The sequence below is a fragment of the Canis lupus genome, chromosome X (genome assembly GCF_003254725.2).
Source record: "Canis lupus dingo isolate Sandy chromosome X, ASM325472v2, whole genome shotgun sequence".
Taxonomy (NCBI): domain Eukaryota; kingdom Metazoa; phylum Chordata; class Mammalia; order Carnivora; family Canidae; genus Canis; species Canis lupus.
Genome location: NC_064281.1, coordinates 1,778,593 through 1,799,691, shown reverse-complemented (window position 1 = coordinate 1,799,691; position 21,099 = coordinate 1,778,593). Strand labels below are relative to the sequence as shown.

The 21,099-nt window shown below is 47.1% G+C and overlaps 1 long non-coding RNA gene across 1 annotated transcript; it reads left to right on the top strand.

Moving 5' to 3' along the window:
* The first annotated feature begins 10,875 nt into the window (after positions 1-10,875).
* Positions 10,876-20,792, top strand: LOC112652231 (uncharacterized). The gene is made up of 3 exons (XR_003131300.3): positions 10,876-11,747; positions 19,233-19,361; positions 20,454-20,792. It is a non-coding gene; the product is annotated as an uncharacterized LOC112652231 (long non-coding RNA).
* The last annotated feature ends 307 nt before the right edge of the window (positions 20,793-21,099 follow it).

The window sequence follows — 21,099 nt, the reverse complement described above, 5'->3', positions numbered from 1 at the left end:
CTACTGATGCGCATTCTAAGCAATGAGAATGTCCATCCCTCGCTGCCAAGGCCGCAAATCACTGCCGTCCTTTTGGAAATCCATTTGGCACCATCGTGCAAAGCTGAACATGACTGAGTGGTTCCCCTCGTTGGGGTAAAGCCTGCGGGAATTCTTGCATACTGTGTGCATGTACCCGCATGCCCCTAGCGGGTACGTCTGTGCAGCCGAGAAACCTGGAAACAACCCACACGTGTGCCGACGGGAGAATGCATATGTGAAGTGTGAAATAATCACACAATGCAGGGTTGTGCAAAAGCAGAGATAACAAATTAAGTCTGTATGCAACCTATGGCTGAATCTTAGCAATTCAGCATGGAGAGAAAAAAATACACACGACCAGATGATGTGCTATCAGTGACAGAGACTCAAAAGAAAACAAACTTATATCACATACGAATATGTGTATATATTTTATATATATGTCTTCTCTGTAATAAAATACATGATAGTACAATATTATGCATAAAAACACTGTTGTCACGGCGTTTGGGGAGCTGGCTCCTGGCAGCTTTGCTGCTGTGAGCTCTGCGGGATGTTGCTCCTTCCCTTCATGTGCCTTTCCTGGCAATCTGTGTTCCCAGTTCACGTCCAGAGAGCAGGGTGGACTCAAACCCAGCTGCATTCTAAAAACATCAAGAGAACAGCCCTCCACAAAAACGAATCACACGCTTTAAACCACCTTTATGCTGCATCGGAAACAAAACTGCCGGCTTCATGACTCGGTGGCACCTGCTAGATGCGGTGGAGGATGCTTTCCCCTCTGGGTTCACCAAGCAGCTGCCGTGCACGGAGTACACTTCATCCCGACATTCCTTTGGCTTTGGAAGGCTCACGGCTTCCAAGTGGGTTTGAAATCCTAGGAGCAACCAGCTATCATCTTGCATGAGCAAAGGAAAGAAGAAATCACAATCAATTAAGGCAAAATGCACACGTTGTCAAGAATCTTTAGGCGGCATATAAACGCGCGCACATTTCGGGAAAGTGTCTACTGTATGTCATGGGATGGTGTGTATTTATTTCAAGCCATGACACACCTGCTCTTGGACGGGGTCACCCATCTTCCCGGCCAGAATCCCGGGGGGCATGCCAACCTGGCATGCTTCATCGTCTGGAGAACCTACTGATGCCCACTTTCCTCCAATACACACCTCACGACGGCTCATGTAATGTTGTCCTTGTAGACCGTGCTGAGTGGGATACACTGTGGAAGGACTCAGCCCATGTCCCTCCCTCATCAGTGTTCCATTTTGGTTATGAGACTTCACACTTAAAATGTGGCAGGGAAGATTCCAGACATGAGTCAAATTGTAAACAAAGTGGGAAGAACACCCAGCAGTTGGCCTTCTCCTTGGACCCCAGACATAGTTAATGGGCTAGATTTTCACAGCGCACACAACCATTTCGGCCGTGGGGAGGACAGATGGTAAGATCTCTGAATATCTCGCTCTGAAGATCTAGCCTGTCCAGGAATCTCTGACGCCCAACACGTTGGTAGATGTTTTGACTTCCCATTTCCACCCAGTGTAGGGAACATGGTTCCTAGTGAACCATTGTTGAGACACTGCCTCAGAAACCGAGACGTGGAGCGACACAGCAACTGTTCGAGCAAACGCGAACACTCGACGGGCAGACAGCATTTGTATGGGGTGCCAACAGGACTTTCCATCCTACAGAACACTTTGCGAGCACCCACGTGCGAGACTCAATCTCGTGGAAGCTCCACTTATGAATATCAGTGGACAATACCCACGGACATTTAGAGCTATGATATTTGGGAACATAAATGTTGCTCCAAGAGTCATCGTTCTTATGGTATTTAGAAGCCTTTCGGGCTTCTGAGCGTTATTTGCAGAATTGGGGAGCCATCTTGGTTTCTGAGCATTATTTGCAGAATTTGGAGGCCACTCTGTTTCTGAACATTATTTGCAGAATTTGGAAGCCACTCTGGTTTCTGAGCATTATTTGCAGAACTTAGGAGCCACTCTGTTTTCTGAGCATTATTTGCAGAATTGAGGAGCCATCTTGGTTTCTGAGCATTATTTGCAGAATTTGGAGGCCACTCTGGTTTCTGAGCATTATTTGCAGAATTGAGGAGCCATTTTGGTTTCTGAGTATTATTTGCAGAATTTGGAAGCCACTCTGTTTTCTGAGCGTTATTTGCAGAATTTGGAGGCCACTCTGGTTTCTGAGCATTATTTGCAGAATTGAGGAGCCATCTTGGTTTCTGAGCGTTATTTGCAGAATTTGGAGGCCACTCTGGTTTCTGAGCATTATTTGCAGAATTGGGGAGCCATCTTGGTTTCTGAGTATTATTTGCAGAATTTGGAGGCCACTCTGGTTTCTGAGCATTATTTGCAGAATTGGGGAGCCATCTTGGTTTCTGAGTATTATTTGCAGAATTTGGAAGCCACTCTGGTTTCTGAGCGTTATTTGCAGAACTTAGGAGCCACTCTGTTTCTGAGCATTATTTGCAGAATTGAGGAGCCATCTTGGTTTCTGAGCATTATTTGCAGAATTTGGAGGCCACTCTGTTTTCTGAGCTTTATTTGCAGAATTTGGAGGCCACTCTGGTTTCTGAGCGTTATTTGCAGAACTTAGGAGCCACTCTGTTTCTGAGCATTATTTGCAGAATTGAGGAGCCATCTTGGTTTCTGAGTATTATTTGCAGAATTTGGAAGCCACTCTGTTTTCTGAGCGTTATTTACAGAATTTGGAGGCCACTCTGGTTTCTGAGCATTATTTGCAGAATTGAGGAGCCATCTTGGTTTCTGAGCATTATTTGCAGAATTTGTAGGCCACTCTGTTTTCTGAGTGTTATTTGCGGAATTTGGAGGCCACTCTGGTTTCTGAGCATTATTTGCAGAATTGGGGAGCCATCTTGGTTTCTGAGTATTATTTGCAGAATTTGGAAGCCACTCTGGTTTCTGAGCGTTATTTGCAGAACTTAGGAGCCACTCTGTTTCTGAGCATTATTTGCAGAATTGAGGAGGCATCTTTGTTTCTGAGCATTATTTGCAGAATTTGGAAGCCACTCTGTTTTCTGAGCGTTATTTGCAGAATTTGGAGGCCACTCTGGTTTCTGAGCATTATTTGCAGAATTGAGGAGCCATCTTGGTTTCTGAGCGTTATTTGCAGAATTTGGAGGCCACTCTGGTTTCTGAGCATTATTTGCAGAATTGGGGAGCCATCTTGGTTTCTGAGTATTATTTGCAGAATTTGGAGGCCACTCTGGTTTCTGAGCATTATTTGCAGAATTGGGGAGCCATCTTGGTTTCTGAGTATTATTTGCAGAATTTGGAAGCCACTCTGGTTTCTGAGCGTTATTTGCAGAACTTAGGAGCCACTCTGTTTCTGAGCATTATTTGCAGAATTGAGGAGCCATCTTGGTTTCTGAGCATTATTTGCAGAATTTGGAGGCCACTCTGTTTTCTGAGCTTTATTTGCAGAATTTGGAGGCCACTCTGGTTTCTGAGCGTTATTTGCAGAACTTAGGAGCCACTCTGTTTCTGAGCATTATTTGCAGAATTGAGGAGCCATCTTGGTTTCTGAGCATTATTTGCAGAATTTGGAAGCCACTCTGTTTTCTGAGCGTTATTTACAGAATTTGGAGGCCACTCTGGTTTCTGAGCATTATTTGCAGAATTGAGGAGCCATCTTGGTTTCTGAGCATTATTTGCAGAATTTGTAGGCCACTCTGTTTTCTGAGTGTTATTTGCGGAATTTGGAGGCCACTCTGGTTTCTGAGCATTATTTGCAGAATTTGGAAGCCACTCTGTTTTCTGAGCGTTATTTGCAGAATTTGGAGGCCACTCTGGTTTCTGAGCATTATTTGCAGAATTGAGGAGCCATCTTGGTTTCTGAGCGTTATTTGCAGAATTTGGAGGCCACTCTGGTTTCTGAGCATTATTTGCAGAATTGGGGAGCCATCTTGGTTTCTGAGTATTATTTGCAGAATTTGGAAGCCACTCTGGTTTCTGAGCGTTATTTGCAGAACTTAGGAGCCACTCTGTTTTCTGAGCATTATTTGCAGAATTGAGGAGCCATCTTGGTTTCTGAGCATTATTTGCAGAATTTGGAGGCCACTCTGTTTTCTGAGCTTTATTTGCAGAATTTGGAGGCCACTCTGGTTTCTGAGCGTTATTTGCAGAACTTAGGAGCCACTCTGTTTCTGAGCATTATTTGCAGAATTGAGGAGCCATCTTGGTTTCTGAGCATTATTTGCAGAATTTGGAGGCCACTCTGGTTTCTGAGCATTATTTGCAGAATTGGGGAGCCATCTTGGTTTCTGAGTATTATTTGCAGAATTTGGAAGCCACTCTGGTTTCTGAGCGTTATTTGCAGAACTTAGGAGCCACTCTGTTTCTGAGCATTATTTGCAGAATTGAGGAGGCATCTTTGTTTCTGAGCATTATTTGCAGAATTTGGAAGCCACTCTGTTTTCTGAGCGTTATTTGCAGAATTTGGAGGCCACTCTGGTTTCTGAGCATTATTTGCAGAATTGAGGAGCCATCTTGGTTTCTGAGCGTTATTTGCAGAATTTGGAGGCCACTCTGGTTTCTGAGCATTATTTGCAGAATTGGGGAGCCATCTTGGTTTCTGAGTATTATTTGCAGAATTTGGAAGCCACTCTGGTTTCTGAGCGTTATTTGCAGAACTTAGGAGCCACTCTGTTTTCTGAGCATTATTTGCAGAATTGAGGAGCCATCTTGGTTTCTGAGCATTATTTGCAGAATTTGGAGGCCACTCTGTTTTCTGAGCTTTATTTGCAGAATTTGGAGGCCACTCTGGTTTCTGAGCGTTATTTGCAGAACTTAGGAGCCACTCTGTTTCTGAGCATTATTTGCAGAATTGAGGAGCCATCTTGGTTTCTGAGCATTATTTGCAGAATTTGGAGGCCACTCTGGTTTCTGAGCATTATTTGCAGAATTGGGGAGCCATCTTGGTTTCTGAGTATTATTTGCAGAATTTGGAAGCCACTCTGGTTTCTGAGCGTTATTTGCAGAACTTAGGAGCCACTCTGTTTCTGAGCATTATTTGCAGAATTGAGGAGGCATCTTTGTTTCTGAGCATTATTTGCAGAATTTGGAAGCCACTCTGGTCCTGGGCATTACTTACATACACCTGGCTCTCAAATATATGTTACTGAAGCCAACACACATGTATGGCACCTCCTGTGATTCCCCCTTGCTATCCACGCTTGGATACATGGCACAAATCTCAAACATTTTATGTCTGAAGAAGAACTCATGCTCCTGCCCTGTTTTACCTGCTCCACCCTCAGTCCAGCATATGTGAATAATGGCCATGACTCCTAACCCAGTTGTTCAAAACCTAAGACCGATTCCTGGCCGGCTTCTTTTCTTGGCTCCATATGTCACAAGGCCATCGCCATTGACCTAGTTCTTCAAGAACAAAACCCGAGACAAATTCCCAACCTATTTTCTTTCTTTTTTCTGTCCTAGACAAGTATCCAGTTGATAGGATGATAGACATGTCCCAATGGGTGCTCTGAGTCTGTCCATTCCCTTCATTTCCAATAAAGCCACTTCTCAAATCCATATTTTTCTTTCACTCACATCCCCATAATGAGCCGTGTTTGCCTCCCTAATCTTCTGTCTACACAGCAGCCAGAATATGCTCAAAAATGTCAACCAGCCCATTCCATGCTCTTAATTAACGTCCTCCCATCACACTCAGGGTAACATTCAGACCCCTTCCAGTGCATTCTTGGGACCTACCATCTCCCAGATCTCTATTCCCATTTCCTTCCTCCACCCTTGACTGCATGGAATTCAGCCCAGCTCTTCAGAGCTGAGGCTCCATCGTCAGACTCCTGGGTCACCAGTGTCCCCTCTGCCACAAGCACCTTCAGAGCCACCCAGTACAGCCTTGAGCAGATCACCTACAGCTCTGTGGAATGCCTCCAGGCAAGCCATAGCTCTCTGGCCAGAATGGGAAGCAAGCACAGCACTAGATGTCCCTTCACTCCTACATGAGCTCATCTTGTGGCTTCCAGCCCTACGGCCATCTGTCTGTCCCTTGTCATGTAAGCAGAAGGCCCTTTATGTAGCCCACACAGCTACCTCCTGAACCTACACAATCTAGATAAATTGTCCATAACTTCCTGACAGTTGATAAATGGCACTTTATTAGCACGGTTCATCAACAGTCCAGGTCAAGTTCGTGCATGCAGAGACCTCTTCTCCCTGTGGCATTGAAGCATTTAAGCCAACAGATGCACAGCTTGCCTTTGAGGTCCACCCTGCGGTCACAGAGAAGCAAAGCAGCTATGCAGCCTGGAGACACAAATTGTCCTCTGGACAACCTTAAATGGTCAGATTAGTGAGAATCAATGCATTCTGCGTACAGATAACACAAAGATGGCTGTGGTGAAGACCATCTCTACCCTGTGCGGGCGGGGTTTGGTGTAGAGGAAGAGAAAGGTCTCAGATTTTCTTTGTGAGTGAATGTGTGTGTAAATATTGGCCAGGCCCCATCAACACTGCTGTGATATTTCTACAAATCTCATTTGGAAATGCAATCATGGATTTCAGGAGAGCTGTGCGTGAACCACATCATGAGAAGTCATGGCCCCCTCCCATCCCTCTGAGCTGGGACTTGGCACACGGGTCTTGCAATTCAAAAGAAACATTTATTTTTCTGAGTGAGGATGAGGATGGGGGGGAAACGTGAAACCACATTTCTTGTCCAACTGATGGGAGGGAAGGAAGCCAGCGTGCTCATTGTGTAGCATCTCCTCCAAATTCGTGTCCACTTCCAACTGCAGAATGGGACTATCTTTGGAAATACGATTTTTGCAGATTTATTTAGTAAAGAGGAGGTCCTGTTGGAATAGGGAAAACTCTAAAATCAAGGACCAGCATCTGTCAAAACACTGAAGAGACCCAGACAGCATGTGACAGTGGAGGCAGGCATTGGGGGGACGCGTCTACCATCCAAGGCATGCTAAGGATTGCCGGCAGCCCCCAGATGCTGGTGAGGGGTGCGGAACAGACCCTCTCCTGGAGCTTCCACAAGGAACCCGCCCTGCCCATGCCTCTACCTCCCACGTCCCATCTCTGGAGCCATCTGCAAAGGCCATGACACCCCAGCCTACAGTTTCCTGGCGGCAGCCAGAGGGCACAAACACACCCTGTTTTGTTGATCCATTCTGTTAGGGAGAGGGTGCAGGGGTGGGGAAGGTTACAGCCTTTCTGGTGCATGTCACACTCCTGGGGGGGCTGGGGTAGAGGTCATAAAAGCTGTGATAAGCACTGCCCCCCCCCCCAATCAGAGGTGTTGCAGAGTTCCGGGCTGCAGATCCTATCTGCAATTGCTTCCTCTAAACAAAGCCTTAAATTCCTTGGAGCCTTAAAGTTGGATCCCCACTGCAGAGAGGAGAGCCAGAAAGTCTCCATCCAGAGCCCCACGACGCTGCACTGTCACATAAGCTCCAAGGCATATGAACAACAGACTCAAGGCTCCCAAAATTTGCTGCCAAATATGAGCGATAACCCATCCCTGACCTCAGCCCTGTACACACTGTTCAGCACTCTCAACGGTATCGTGCATGCCTCCCACCACCGGATGGTTTCAGCAGCAGTTAGAGCTGAGCGCCTCCCATTGTAGGGAGGGGCCTTCCAGAACACTCGCCAGCCGCAGTGCCCAGGTGCTGTTCTGTGCTTTCATGGTTTGGATGTGGGGCGAGGACTGGCCGAGACAGAGGGCATGCTTGGTGTGGTGGCCCAAGGGATTCCCATATGGACAGCAGTGCTCCTAGGGGAGACCTTCATGGGGTTTAGCAGGTGGCTGGGCAGGCCTTGCTCTCCTGGATCATCTCCAAGCCCCTCTGTCTGTTCCTGCTCATGGGTTCGGTCACTCACCTCCTCTGAGCTCATTGCCATCTCCAGCTACTTTGCGGTGGCCTTGAAACTTCCCATTCCCCAAACATCTATAGAGGACGTGGGCCTTTGCCATCCCGTTCCTACTGATTCCATAGCAGCGCTGGGTGCTCCTTGAAATGCTCCTGCTCCTTGAACTTTGTGATTGTGAGGCACTAGACTGAGTCTCCCCAAATTTCATATGTTGAGGTCCCAATCCCCAGGACCTCAGAATGGGACTCTCTTTGGGAGTGGGGTCTCTAAAGAGGGGATTGAGGCACAATGAGGTCAGTCATGTGGGCTGTGATCCCATAGGATGGGGATCCTATAAGAAGAGGGGATGAGGACGCAGACACATCCAGAGGGATGACCATGTAAGGACATGAGGAGAACACAGGGTCTACATACCCAAGAGAGAGGCTTCAAGGAGAACCAGCCTCTACGCCACCTGGACCTCAGACTCTCAGCCTCCAGGATCAGAAGCAAACCAAAACTATGATACTCCACATTATTTTTCCAATCCTGCTGCCATCTCTTTCTTTATCATTGGGCAGAGCTGTCTTGGCTGTTAAATGTTGCAACCAGATTTTAGAGAGATTCCAGAGAAGATTTGGGAAGATGCTCATGGGCCCACCATTCAGCTCGAGACGTAGAAGTTTTCCACCATCCTACACGATACTCTGGAGTGTTCCTTAGGCTTCAAGGGTCCTTTGCAAGCTCCATGTGGTTCCAATTCCTTATTCTCCATTGACACGATGCCACAGACCCACACACAAGTCCAAGTACCACTTAGTCATCAGTGAATCAACGTCTATTCATAGATATTTTGCAGACATGATATACATCTCTGCATGGACATATATGTCCATATCCCCATGTGTATCCACACTCATGTCCATATTTATGGACATATATACGGATATGGACGTGTTTGAATCTACATGCATATCAGACTTCTCCCCTAGGCTTTAAACCACATATGCAACAACCTCTCATTTCTTTGCTTCCACGTCTCGAACCACAAATACCCAAAGATTTTTTTGGTTTCAGAAACTCTTTCCATCATCAAGGCTTTTCTTTTATCAAGGACCCCAAAGAGTTTTGGTTAATGGACATTTGTATCTACCACTCATGACCATATCAGCAATTACAACCGAGCAATGAAAAACACATGATTTCATTTTAAAGCCATAAAGACAACTATCCAGTGTATTACAAAATAATACTTTTTTTAAAGGAAAAATAATGATGTTGTTCCAAAACGGGAACAAGCAAGCAAGCAGAGTGACATAATTTTATCTCTCTCTTTTTTTTTTTTTTTGCAACCGTCTGGCTGAATTCAAGAGAACGGAGTTTGCGTATCCACTTTGGCATCAACCTGTGGTCAATACACTGTTTTGGAGGGAGGATATGAAATAAAGTTCATCCTCACCCAGGTGCATCTTTGGGAAAGAGAGGAGTGTTTTCAGACTTTTTCTTTTTTTTTATTTTTATTTTTAATTATTTTGTTTTGTTTTGTTTTGTTTTTAGAGTTTTTAGATCATCGTGGATACTCTTCTCTGATACAACACCAAAATCTGGTGCATGGGGGCTACACAAAGGGTGGTTGCCATGTGCGTGGGAGCTTATATCAATCAGCATTTCACACTTTGTCAAATTACGATCCACCATTCCCGGTGGCCATTGGATGCGTCTTGTACCCACATGCAACTCCATGGCATCACACGTTAGCCATTTGCAACACATCACTGGCTACTTTTGCAGATATTCCAGATACCGATGTTTTGTTATAAGACATAAAAAAAATAATCAGGCGTCTTATCTGACGTCTTATCGTGCACAGCTTTAAGGACTGGGCAACTGTCACATCCACAGGATTTGTGCAGTAAAATCCCACTAAGAGTGGTCAGTGGATCAGATCCTGTCAAGTGTGCTTCCTTCCCAGCGAAACCTACAGTGTCACATGGGCTCAAAGAAACTATCAACCCGGGCAGCCCGGGGTGGCTCAGCGGTTTAGTGCCTGCCTTTGGCCCAGGGTGTGATCCTGGAGTCCCGGATCAGGTCCCATGTTGGGCTCTCTGCGTGGAGCCTGCTTCTCCCTCTGCCTGTGTCTCTGCCTCTCTCTGTATGTCTCTCATGAATAAATAAATAAAATCTTTAAAAAAAAAAAAAACAACCATCAACCCATTAAGAGAAAGAGGCAGGCAGATGATGAACCAAAGAAATAAAGCACGGTGGCAGATGGAAGCCTAGGATGTCCCTCTGATCCCTGCTGCCCGACAGGACACGCAGCTTCTCCCCATGATTCAATCACACCCCAATCGAGGTGCAGCCATCAGGAACTTTGCAGATGTCATTATTGGGTCAAATCAGTTGACCTTTACCTAGAGGATCTCGGTGAGCCTCACCGAATCCGGAGAACCCCTAACGAGAAATGGAAAGCGCTTCCTGTTGAAAGAGACTCAGATCACAGAGATTGACAGTGAGGAGATGGTTCACGTCAGGGGGTTCTCTGTTGCTGGTTGGAATGTGGGCATCTCCATGAGCTCAGAGCCACTCCCCACTGATCATCAGGAGGAAACAGACACCCCCGACCTCCCACGCAAGGTGCTGAATTCTTCCCACAAACAACAGGGACTTGGAGGAGGCCCCGAGCTGCAGATGAGAAGCTTGACTTCAGCCTGGTGGGACCCTGAACAGAGGTCCCAGTCACACCGCGCCTCAACTAACCTCCAGAACTTTCCGCTAATAAGCAAGTGTTGGCCTAAGTTGCCATATGATTTCTATAGACCAGATTCCCGGTCTCCCGTTATTGTATCTGTGAAAGGGAGGTGTCTGTTGTGTTTGTATTTTCCAGTTGCCACTATGGATCAGAATAAGGGAAGCACATGGCTCAAGTTTGAGTTGACAGATCGGTGGACTGTAAGGAATCAGAACCTCCTCCGGGGTAAGGGAATTAAGGCTCGTGGGTCACATCTGGCCTCGCCATTGCTTGTGCAAATAAAGTTTTATTGACACACAGCCTTACCCACTTATTTGCATATTACCTATGACCGTGTTTGCATTCCACGAGAGTTAGGTTGTTGCAACAGACACCCAGTGACTCACAAAGCTGAAAACCTTTGCTCTGTTGCTCGCTAAGAAAGTTTGCCAACCCCTGGTCTAGTCCCACTTTACCACTTTTGGTAAAAAAAAAAAAAAAAGAAAGAAAAGAAAAGAAAAGAAAAGAAAAGAAAAGAAAAGAAAAGAAAAGAAAAGAAAAAAGACTTCCATCCATTGAAGTTATGTTTTCTTGTAGACTTACACAAATGCCTAAGAAACCGAATCTCCTTTGAGGATGGACGTGGTTGCAGCACAATAGTCAGCACACAGAAAGCCTCGATTAGGTTTGTTTGCATGGTTTCGAAGGTTCCAGGCAATGAACAACCAATGAAAGAAAAATAAAACTCTGATCACGTGGATCTTTGTGAGAGTTAATTGCCTCTTGGTGTGTGCACAGAACCAACGGTAAATTCCTCTCTCCGGCTCATCCTCCTTTTCCTAATCTTGGGTCATTTTTTATGACTTGATCTGAATCATATGCACTGCTTGGGTTCAAGGCAATTGCCCAACATCCCCCCAGAGTCCAGAGGCACAGATGGGTCCCAGGAAGTGGGAAATGCTCCAGCCGTACCCAGATCAACTTCTGCTTACAAACAGAGAGCAAAAGCTCCCCGGCAGGCCCGTGATGGCTGGAGCCCCCGTCCCCCTGACCCCTTCCTTAGCCGACGGAGCTGCTGAAGACGTGCTGCTGGCCACGCTGAAGCCAACTCAAAGGCCTTGCAAGTGAGTTATTGATTGTTTACACTCAGGCTCCTTTCTGGTTTGGCTGCAAACTGTGCAGTTGGTGGGAAAAGGCTGTTTGCTGTCAAGTCTGGATGCCGTGGGCCTCGGCCTTGCAACACACTTGGGTCAAAGCAGCGGCGAGCAGCGGCGTCTCCCAGCTGCCGTCCCCCCCACCATGAGCCCCTTCTCTGAGGCTTTTGGTGACACTGAAAGCATTTTCTCAGCAAAAAGCCTGGCTATTTGGGTAAACTCAAAATGTGCCTGCTTCTTCGCATGTGTGTTTGTTTTGTTTCCATTCATTTTAAAAGAGAAGGATCATTCTGGAACCTTCCCTCCACATCTGCCTACAGAGGAGCCCCGGCCCCTCGGATGGTCCTGGGCTACAGGCGTTTGCTCAGGCTCCTTCCTCTCTGTGGTCCTGGCTGCTTTAGAACAAGCACACCCGTGTTGGGTTGTGCATCGATGTGCACACTCTCCTCAGTGGTCACATCTCTCTGGGCTTCTCCAGCACACATGCTGCACATGTACACGTACCACACACTATGCACACAGGACACAGACCGTACATGTGCACAACCACATACCACATGCATGCACACATGCACATGACAGGCTACACACACACACATTACACATGCAGCACACATTCTGCACACGTGACTCATATACACACAGCACAGACTACACACTCATCCACATACTCAGATGCATACTCCCTGCATATGTGCATGTGCTTGCACACACACCACACACATATGCTGGCACACACGTGTGCCCATATTCATGCATCACACACATGCACATGATAGGCCACATACCCCACATGCATGCACACACTTGCACTCATGACACAAATAACTAAAACACACACGCACCCTTTGCACATGCATGTGCTTACACACACATGCCCATATTCATGCACTCACACACATGCACATGATAGACCACATACCCCACATGCATGCACACACTTGTGCACGCATGACACAAATCACTCTCCTATACACACACCCTTTGCACATGCATGTGCTTGCACACACACACTCTGACGCACACACATGCTTACATTCATGCACTCACACACACCCCCAAGGGCCCTTCCTGTAACTACAGTGTGGACGGTCAGGATGTTTCATAATCGATATGATGCACATAAATGATGCCTGAGGAAACATTTAACAGTTTTCATCTGAAAATTCACCTTTTGTTCCTGGAGACACACTAGCAAAAGCTCCCCAAATGTCTCAGATGGTGTCTGCGTGCAAGAGGTGTAAGCACTAGGTGGTTTGAATCATTCCCATACTTAGGGCTGCATCTGCTGGATTGGATACCTCCTCCTGTCATGTGATGCGTAAACTCAGAAACACACAATCAGCCCTGATTTTCACTTTTGCGTGTGTAGGAGGAAGCAGCAAGGCATTGACATTACAGTATCTGCAATAATGTACTAAAAAACAGCGAAACCGTTCACAGAATCTGGCTTTGGTTTAGCTGTTGCGAAAAATGAAAATTCTTTCGACTTGCGCAGCAGACTAACTCCCAGTCTGGGCAGCAGACATGTCCTTGTGGCCACATAGGTGGACCCGTTGCAGGGAACAGATCGAGAAAAGTGCCAGCACGAACCCAGGGAAGGCACAATCAGAAGCAAAGCTTCTCTTTCCAGAGTGTCATTTTTCATCTTGAAAACTCCCACTTGAAAGTCTCAGAAAAGAATGTGGTGTAGAGAAACGCATGCTACGTGTTCTAAAAATAATCCCCAAACTCAGGGAATGCGGACAAGACATATTTGCCTCTTGCTCCCACAAAGTCCCATGGGGTATTTCTCAATGAGTGGTTCTCTCGGGTCATTCTTTGTGGGGTGGTCAGCCCCCAGAGTGGTTCTTCATGGCCTTGCCCTGCTGATATTCATGCTGCAGACTGGTGTGTGTGTCCCAGACATCCCCAGACTTGCTCCCTGTCACCAATATGGCAGAAGGGACGGCACTTGGACGCCTACATTACGAAACACAATACAACCTCCATCTTGCTCACCATCCCCGCTGAACCCTTCATGCTGGGGGAAGCCAGCAGCCCTGTCACAGGCAACCTTTGGGCAAGGTCCACATCACAAGGGACCGAGGAAGTCTTTCTTCCAACGGGGATGCTACTGGCCACTCTTGCTTTCCAGTGATGGCAGCCTCCACCGGCATCTTGGCTGCAACCTCATGAGCTGGAAGCCCCTGCAAGAAGCTCATGACCCTCAAAAACTGTGTGCCACGGTGAATGTTTCTTCTTTGAAGCGTCTAAACTTTGGGGAAACTTGTTACGCAGCAATGGGTGACTTATGGAGCCTTCCTGCAGTCACTCAGCAGAGGACCCAATGCCACGTAGGGATGGACACCAGCATCCATGGCCTCCATCGTCCCCAGAGCAAACACAGAATGGTACAACATGTGGCACAGCCTGCATGCATTGCTTTGCAAATCCCCTTCTGCAAGACAGCAACTTTGTTCTTAGCGACCATAAGATGATAAAGCCTAACGATCGTGCCCGGCGAAGACTTTCATTTATTAACGCTTCTGATGGTGTTAAAGGAACTAATAATAATAATAATAATAATAATAATAATATCGACTGGGACTAAGCTATGTTACATCTTTCTTTAAAAACGACTTCCCATGAGTGATTTCCGCTCTGTACCCCCGGGAGGACGTGGGGGTATGAGACGTGTGCACACACAACGGTGCCCGCAGTGCACTTGCACGACTGTGAACAGCTGAGAGTGAACACACGTGTGTGGACGTTCTCCATGTTGGGGTTTGCCCTGAGTTTCCTGAACTCACTGCCGTGCAAGAGACCATACCCATTAAAACACAATCGGTACAAGCACAGTGACCTGAAGCTCCGTTACGCACCGTATTATCACGACAGCATAGGAACTGTAGCGATTTATTTTACGACTTGCATGAACAAAACACGTTCTCAGGCTGGACTGTTGCATCATCGATAAGGTTAACTATCCCCGGTGCTAGGTGGGAATTGAATAACACACATTTTGGGTGACTTCTCCTATTACGTTTACATTTTCCTGCAGATACGCATCCCCTTCTTTCTTCTATGTAGAGTATATTGCTCACTTTGTCCAGTCTTGGGATGCCACCGGTGGGTACAGATTTATTTTATTTTATGTTTCTTTTTTTTTTTCCTTTTTTAAATTAAAAAAAATTAAATCACAGTAGAGTTAATGTACAGCGCTATATTCATTTCGGATGTGCATACTGTGATCGAACGGTTCTCTGCACGACTCTGTGCTCATCATCATAAGTGCACTCTTCATCACCATCACCTGTTTCCCTCATCCACCTGGTAACCATCCATTCATTTGGGAGAGATTTATTATTTAAAAAAAAATTTTTTTTTAAGATTTCATTTTGAAGCAATCTCTACACTCAATGTAGGTCTCAATCCTACAGCCGTGGGATCGTGAGTCGCGTGCTCCACCGACTGAGCCAGCCAGGCACGCCAGGGAGAGATTGATGTTAAATAAATTGCATTGCCCAAAATTAGTAACCATGCTCTCACATGCCAGAGGGAGACAGAGAGAAAAAGACAGAGTCAGGGCAAGCATATGGTCCTACAATCCCAGCCCCCTAATCGATCATGCTGATGACCGTTCCCTAAAATTCTCTGCCCTCCTAGCCCTCCAAGACTTCATGTTTCTATCAACAACCTCTGTTTTATTTTTTTTTAATTTTTTAAATTATTCATTTATGATAGTCATACAGAGAGAGAGAGAGAGAGGCAGGGACACAGGCAGAGGGAGAAGCAGGCTCCATGCACCGGGAGCCCAACGTGGGATTTGATCCCGGGTCTCCAGGATCGCGCCCTGGGCCAAAGGTAGGCGCCAAACCGCTGCGCCACCCAGGGATCCCCAACAACCTCTGTTTTCAAATGAGGCACATGACCCTTTTCTATTAAAAAAAAACAAACGGTGGTCCTAAACGTTATATTAGGTTGAAAGGTACCCTCAAATCTACCTGCCTGCTGTTCATTGGGGGCCGTGTCTTCCCAGAGTGATCAGAATAAATTTCCCACTTTCTGGAACAATAATGTCTCATCTGCATTGCAGAATGTAGATTCACATTCCCCAATCCATTTCCTTATTTCGATGACACAGAATTCTGGAGAAACCTTCCCAGTCAATGGGGGCATATGACGTTCCTGCTTCGGGGACTCCTTACGTATGAATGAGAAACGACTATTCCATTTAGATGAATGATTTAAAAAAAATATCTTTGGCCCCCTTCATATCATTTAGAAATGTCCCCCCTTGAAAAGGAGCAGATGAACGATGTCTGGAAATTTCCGGTTATGACTTGGACACCCCCGCCCCCTCTGACCGCGAGCTCTTACGTTCGTAGCAAAGACGTTTGGGTGGATGGGAATCAGGGCACTTACGTTCAGGCCACGTGCAAAGAAGCAAACAGTGAATTCCTAATGTGCCATTTCTCCATGAAATGAATCTCTTTCCCTGCATGCTGCTGCGGCCGACAACGATTTACACAGCAAATGATGTATCATAAATAAGCTAAGTGTTCAGATTGGTGTGTTAGTAAATCTTCTCCTGCAAATAGAGACAACATGTTCGATCTCACGTTGCCTTCTGGACGCACACGTCTCCGCGTTGTTACCATCTCCCCCTCAGATCGTATTTATGAGGTTGGTTCACGCGCTGGCGTTGGGATCACTGTTGCCGCTATTCATAGGGTGCTACGAAGCATTTCAGCTCAGCTTCTGCAAGATCTTACACAAGAAATCGCGTCTGGCTCGCTTCCAGTGCCCCATTGTATCAGGAGCCAGTGTTTCTGTGTATCCACCAGGCATCATTGCAATAACGAAACACCAAACTGTATTTGCATTTTTTTTTTTGAGTCACGGAGCTGCTGATTCCTTTCTCGGACGAGCTGCACCAGATCCTACGTTGTTTCTCTCCGGCGGAGGGAAGACCTGACATTTTTCTCTCTCTACCTAACGCGCCAAAGTATTTTGGACAAAGAGAAAACCAGAGAGTGAATCATTGCCTGGATGGAATTAAACATGCACCCTGGAGTCAATGTTTCCTGTCGCCGGTGTCCCCCGGATCCCTGCATGGCCCTCTGTGGGTTCCATTGTCACTCGTCTGGGAGGGTCCTTGTTGACCCCATGGCAGGGCACCCGGGCTCAGCCGTGTATCTCCATCTGGTTTCCATATTCAACTTCTGGACCACGTATCGTGGGGCTGGAGGAAGGGGGCAGGACCCTTACAGGAACTTCCTGTCCTCATTCCCAATTGTGGCCACTTCTAGAGGGAAGAATGGAGAAGGTGCCCCTGAGCGGTGGCTCTGCCTCCTTCATGGAGCTCCTCTACTCTCGTGACCCTAAAAGCAATTTCTATGTGTCCTTCGCATGCGTTTCTGCCCGCACAACACAAAGGGTGTGTTCTTGTTGTTATCGTCGTCACCGCAAGATGATATATTCGGACTCCTTGCATTTTTTTGGTGATAGAGCTCTGCTCTTCCCTCATGCAAGAGTTCTGTGGACATAAACCCAACCATGAAGATTGGGGTATTCAGCAAGAAGTTGGACGGGGAGGACAGGGCAGCAGACGGACGTCAAAATGGCCCCAGACAAAGTCATTCCAAAGCGTCTCATGGATTTGTCAGCAGGCAATCTCATCTGTTCCATTCTCATCTATTTAGAAGTATCTTCTCATCTTCCAACCTGGGAATTCAAGTGCCGTGTCTACCATACTTTTCTATTTTATGAAAATAAGAGGATGGGACAGTAAGTCAATAAGTTTATGACATAGAATTGCTGGTAAAAAAATATATATATATATATTTGACGAAGATCCTCAATGGTGGGGCCATGTACTTACTTACTTTTTAACCCTCACTAGGATGTATTTGAGTGTCCCTCTTCTGGGAGACTGTAGGGTGTCAGGAACACAGGTTTTGCTATGCCCAGGACAGAAAACACAGATGAAGGCTGCAAAACCCATTTATTGGCCTTGTTTCTTCATCTCTTTTTAATGTTGACGTTGACTGTTGTCGTGTACTCGATAGGAAGCGACTTTTGGGATCTGCAGAAGGGAAGACTGGAAAGCAAAGAGGATGCTGTGCCGTGGCTCTCTAGCTGGACATGGAAAGCCGGCCTCTGGGACCCGAGCCAAGACTGTAACAGCTTTCACGCACATAAGGAAGGAGGTGTGATGTCTCGGTTTCCCTTTTATTGGGATGTAGTCACTTTGGAACGAGCTGTCCTGGTAGACTAGGGGATTCCAGATGTTCCCCGCCCAGCACCCAGCTCTTTTGGCTAAAGGAAAAGGAAACCTCCAGAGCTGCCGCCAATGCTGTTGGGGATTCTGGGCATCTCCAGGAGCTGGAGGGAGGCATGGTACCATAATCACAAGGCTTGAATGTCACATAAAGTGTTTTATCACAAAGGCAGGGGAGAAAGGCATCTGCCAGGCACAGTGGCAGCCACGTGCCCTGAGCTTCTGGTGCATGAGCAGCCGATGTGCACAATGCAAGGGACTCATGCCAGTTCTATCCATGGGCGGGCTGGAGTATGGGATGCCCACGGAATCTCCTGTAGCGGGACTACAAGGTGGGCTTTGCATGAAGATAAACGATGGATGCTTCCCACGGCAAACCTTGGCGGTCGTCGGCCCACTGGACTCAGCCAGGTGTGGGCAGGCTTCCCCGGGTCATAGGGGGAGAGAGACACTGATGTCCGACATGTACCCACACACAACACCCGGCTCTTCCCACTGTCGGAATCCCCTCAACTCGCTGCTCTCGTGGGATAGAGGCAGGGGACCCCCCGCGTCCATAAACGGAGACTGACCAAGCTTCCATCACTTCGCCAACACAGCACAGCCGCGAGGCAGGGCAGTCAGAATGGGTTGGTTCTCCTTGGGCGTCCGGCCGTGTACATGTGCGGGAAGGACCACATACCGCTTAGCCGGCCCCCTCAACCTAGCCTCGCCTCAACCTTTTCTTTTAGGAAGTGACGCCACTCATTTGAAGGAGCGGCAACTCTCGATTGGTGCCCAAGCCATCTCTCAGAGGCTCCATTTATGCATTTCCTATCCATGCCCTGCTCCCCTGGCCACCCCATCTGACTCTTGTCACCAAAACTCTCATAGTCAAGATCAGATCTTTGTATCTTATTGCCTGAGATGGATCACGGGCTTCTTACCCGCCCCCTAGTCCATGCTCCCCTCACTGGGCATGAGCATCCCAGCCCCCTACTTTGACTCACTGACCATCATGATATGACCCCAGCATGGAAGCTCTAACCTCTTCTTTAGACACAGCCCTCTTCCCCTGATCCCATGACCTCTAATCTCTATGGATTATCCAATTATCAACTCCCCACAGAAGGACCATCCATGCTCACTCACCTTCTCCCTGCTTGGTGTAGAAATGCTCTTCGGCCTTTCTTTCCATCCCTATGCATCAGGAGCAAGAAGTTCCATGGCATCTTCCCTGTGGACACAACATCACCAAGCTCAGGCCAGAGGATGCCCACTGACCTGCCATGATGGTTCAAACACCTGCCACCATTGGGGGACCAGCTGCTTCCTTTCAGGTACAAGGTCACGCTCCCAGACCTGGGATCCCAGGGCCTCCTGGAAGGGGTTCATACATCCCTTCCTAACACCAAACTCCCCAATTTTCCCAGCCTGAGCTGGATCCCCTAATGTCATTTTGTGTTTTACACCTAGGGGTAGCCCTCTTCCCTTATGTTCAACTCACATTTTAATTTCTGAAGACTACTTTTTAGCAATCTACTAAATGTCATGGAGACTGTCTTGCATCTCCAACTGCTTGTTGATCTCAGGAGATCTCAGGCCCCAGCCAGGACCTGCTGGATTAGAATCTGCATTTAACGGAATCCCCAGGTGACCATGTGCGTCCCTGGGTGCCAGCTTAAAGCTCGCTATTTTGTCTTCACCGTGGTAAGAACGCCAACCATGAGATTCACTGTTGAACAAAATTTTACGGGCACATTGCATGAAAGTTGCCTACAACCGATGTCTGCAGCATGATCATCTTGATCCACTGATACTTTACACCTGCCGAACCCCATCTCCCCATTTTACTCTCTCTAGCCCCGAAGAAACAGCCAACCTAGTCTACTCCTGGGAGATAACCATGGTACACTCCCCTCAGTGAACCAGAATCCTGTGGTTCTTGTCACTCTGCAGTTGGCCCACATCACCGAGCAAACGTCTCAAAAGCTCATCCATGTCATTGCCAAAGCACAATTTCCCTTTTTGAAGAGATGAATGGTATTTCCATTGTATGTGTGCACCACACTTACTCCGTCCAGCTTTATTGATTATTTGCCCCCCTGCTTTGTCGAGATACAGTTAACATAAAACATATTAGATCGTGTTTAAAGTGTTCTGTGCGATGATTCGATGCACTGGTGATACCTTGAATTTGATATTTCCCCCTCAAGTTATGGATTTGCTTCTCCTGCATGGCTCCCTCACCATCTTAGCCAGGCTCATGCATCAGGACATGATGCCCAGAGACATTAATTGCCTCTTCAATCCCAATAGTGGCAGGGGCTGAGGGCAGGCTGCCCCCAAATGTGCCGCATTGACATGTTGATATTTTAAATAGAAGCCACTTAAAAGATGGGACACTCAGCTCCTCCTCTGTCCCCTTGCAGGTGAGAAATGAATCTGCCGCGTGCAAGGTGCCCTCTTGTCCTCGGAGAGAGGGAGACATCCTTATCACCACAGATGGGACATGCGGAGCCCAGAGGGCTGGATAAACAGAGCTCTTTACTCCTTAGGAATTTACTACCCCCACCCCCGCTCACATTCTGTTTAGAATTCCTGACTAACTGGGGCTCCCAAAGTGACATTCTCTGTCTTGTCCATAACTCACGAGATTTATTATCTCTTTGAAAAGCATCAACACTGCCCACCTTGCTTAGTTCTTTACGTCTTAATCTCATTGTTGGACCTCCATGCTCACGGAATAAAACTTTGGGTTTTGTTTTGTTTTGTCCTGTGAATCTGTCTTATTTGAATTTCAGTCTTAGCCCAGCTGGGAGCCCTTGAAGCTGGTAGAAGAAGAGTTTCTCCTTCCCTTCATAGACATGGCATTTTGATTTCTACCTGACTGCCCACATCCAATCCCACTTTTCCAGATTCTGGATTTTGTCCTTGGTGAGGACTCTCCCTGGCTTGCAGGTGGCACCTTCTTGCCATGTCTTCTCATGGTGGAGGGAAAGAGAGCTCTGGCCCCTCTTCCTTTTCTTATTAGGGCACTAATCCCACCATGACAGCCCCAACGTCATGACCTCATCC